At 43.1% G+C, this 3,197-nt stretch overlaps 1 non-coding gene across 1 annotated transcript; it reads left to right on the top strand.

The window, feature by feature from the left end:
* Positions 1 to 2,019: 2,019 nt before the first annotated feature.
* TRNAK-UUU (transfer RNA lysine (anticodon UUU)) lies at positions 2,020 to 2,092 on the top strand. The gene has a single exon. It is a non-coding gene; the product is annotated as a tRNA-Lys (tRNA).
* Positions 2,093 to 3,197: the final 1,105 nt, after the last annotated feature.

Genomic DNA, 3,197 nt, shown 5'->3' with positions numbered 1-3,197 from the left:
ACGGATCAGGAGGCCCTATACCACTGGGGAGAGTCCAAAAGTGCGCCCTTCGCCTGGAGTACCCTGGACCGTGCCTGCATCATCACCAGTAAAGGTACTGAAGCTTACCCCCGTGTGAGTGTCCGTCTTTCCTCCGGGACCGTCCTGCCGTCTCTCCCCTGCACCACCATCCATTACACCCCATGCTGCCCTGGAACTAGCTCTACCTGTGGAGAGCCACACCATCCCTGCTGCCGTAACACCAGCTCCAGAGGACTACTCCGCAGCGGCGGCACCCCTTAGCCGCATTCCACAGGTGGCGTCACAAACTTTCCAAATCCCCTATAAATATCCCCCCCTTTTTCACTGACCGCCCTGGGTCACGGACCGGGCCAGCCACCGTGATATTCCCCATACCGGCATCCGTAAGAGGCCCGGCTGCCGAGTACCCCACGGCCCAGGGGGCGCATCAATAGCGCCCTCCCACATCCCCAATTCATTATAAGTACCTGTATAGCATCCTCCCCACCTCCATTATATTATAAGTCCCTGTATAGTATCCTCCCCACCTCCATTTCAATATAAGTCCCTGTATAGCATCCTCCACCATCCCCAGTTCATTATAAGTCCCTGTATAGCATCCTCCCTCAACCCTAGCTCATTATAATTCCCTGTATAGCGTCCTCCACCACCCCAATTCATTATAAGTCCCTGTATAGCATCCTCCCCCACCCCCAATTCATTATAAGTCTCTGTATAGCGTCCTCCTCCACCCCCAATTCATTATAAGTCCCTGTATAGCATCCTCCCCCACCCCCAATTCATTATAAGTCCCTGTATAGCATCCTCCCTCAATCCTAGTTCATTATATGTCCCTGTATAGCATCCTCCCCCACCCCCAATTCATTATAAGTCCCTGTATAGCGTCCTCCACCATCCCTAATTCATTATAAGTGCCTGTATAGCATCCTCCCCCACCCCCAATTCATTGTAAGTCCCTGTATAGCATCCTCCCCCACCCCCAATTCATTATAAGTCCCTGTATAGTATCCTCCCCTATCCCCAATTCATTACAACTCCTTGTATAGTGTCCTTCTCCACCCCCAATTCATTATAAGTCCCTGTATAGCGTCATCCACCACCCCCAGTTCATTATAAGCTCCTGTATAGCGTCCTCCCCACCTCCATTTCATTAGAAGTCCCTGTATAGCATCCTCCCCACCCCTAGTTCATTATAAGTCCCTGTATAGCATCCTCCACCATCCCCAATTCATTACAACTCTCTATATAGCGTCCTCCTCCACCCCCAATTCATTATAAGTCCCTGTAGTTCGTCCTCTTCTGACATTATCTATTGGGTTGAGGTTCGTCTAATGTGTAAGGGTTCCTTAAGACATAGACTCTTCAAATATGGAGACTCTATGTCCCTCGTATGTAAAAGTGGTAACTGTGTATGGTGACTCTCTCAGCAAGAGATCCTTAAGAGCAAACAAATATCTTCTAGATGCTAAACAAGCAGTCAGACAGCATATGTATACCCCGCAGAATCTCGTTACTATGTAAAAACGAAGAAAAGTTTCATGACAATAGGTTTATAATTGCAAGGGATGATGCACAAACAAGAAGACCTTATTGTGCAGGTGACACCGGAGGCCATCAAATAAGTAAAAAGCATCAAGAATGTTCACTTTAGGGCAGACAGTCAAGATGGCCATACATGTTACATGAATGCGGAAGATCATCCAATGTGTATGGAGGTATCCAGACTCTTCCCCTGAAGGCGTATTGGCCAATTGGATTTCTGATATTTTTGTCCTCAGGGGAGTTAAACAGCCAGCAGAGGTCTCTGTACTCTCAAGCATGATCAGCTGAATGAGCGTATGGCAAACAGCTATGTGGTTGTTATACCATGCTGGGAGTTGTAGTTTTCCTATAGCTGAAGATCACAATATTAAAGATTGCTACTATATGCCATCACCTACGGAATCCATCACAGTGTGTATTGTCACCAGGATGAGCATATGTATCAATACAATAGAAGCCTGGATAGCTCAGTCGGTAGAGCATCAGACTTTTAATCTGAGGGTCCAGGGTTCAAGTCCCTGTTCAGGTGTACAGTTTTGTGGCTAAATAGGACCATTTCCATGTTTTGTTATACTGAGTCTAAATAATACCACCATTCAATTTAAAAAAAAATACTACTATATAGGGCGCACATGATACTGAAAATACAGCCAAAATAAAACCATCATATATATGAGTCCAGAGGAAACTGTGCAGCTGTATCAAAATACTAACATATATATTGCCAACTCAATAACGCCATTTGGTGCATTAATAAAACTACAATAAAGTGTCCAAAGCAGCTGCCATACAATGTCTATTTAATACTTCCATACAGTATGCAAATAATACTACTGTAAAGTGCCTAAATATTACTTTGAGATGCTGGGGCTGCCTAGTAAATTTTAGCCAAGGGTGCAAGGACACAGCCCTTGTCCATTTTGGCCTATTACTATTTACCATCAAATGGATTTAAGCCCCTACTAATAAAGGCAGGTTTACATCCATTTACTGGTAAAAGAGATATTTGGTGGTATTTTAATTCCTGGAATACACAAGTATGTGCAATCCTAGATGCTCAATCAATTAAGACCAGAGATTATTACTGGATTATTTTTCATCTGACATTAGCTGTAGGTACATCAATGTAATTCAGGGCCACCATTAATCCTTGATTTTAAATAGTTGTCTGTCTCAAACGTGGAACATCAACATCCCAAGCAGAAATATAGTAGTTAATAAGAACAGATTAATCACAGAGAACATTCAATAAGAAAAAAAAAAATCTGAGAGACATTCAATGAATATTTGGCACTTACTACATAGGTACGGGAACAAAACAAAGCTTACTACATATTTACAGGAAGAAAACCAAGCCTACTACAAAAATATGGGAATAGAACCAACCTTACTAGACATGCAATGACAGAAACAAGCTAACTACATAGAAATGGGAACAGAACCTAACTTTCTACATAGATACTGTAACAGAATCAAGTTTACTACATAGACATAGAACAGAAACAAGCTTGCTTTATAGATACAGAAATAAAACCAAGCTTACTACATAAATGTTGGCCCTGAATCAAGCTTTCTACTGTTAAAGAGCCAAGCTCACTACATAGATACGGGAACAGAACCAGAACCATGCTTAC

This window comes from Phyllobates terribilis, unplaced genomic scaffold, assembly GCF_046119375.1.
Source record: "Phyllobates terribilis strain yellow unplaced genomic scaffold, ASM4611937v1 Scaffold_11__3_contigs__length_659146591, whole genome shotgun sequence".
NCBI classification, from domain to species: domain Eukaryota; kingdom Metazoa; phylum Chordata; class Amphibia; order Anura; family Dendrobatidae; genus Phyllobates; species Phyllobates terribilis.
The sequence above is the reverse complement of the archived record's forward strand: the minus strand, read 5'-3'. Positions and strand labels throughout refer to the sequence as shown.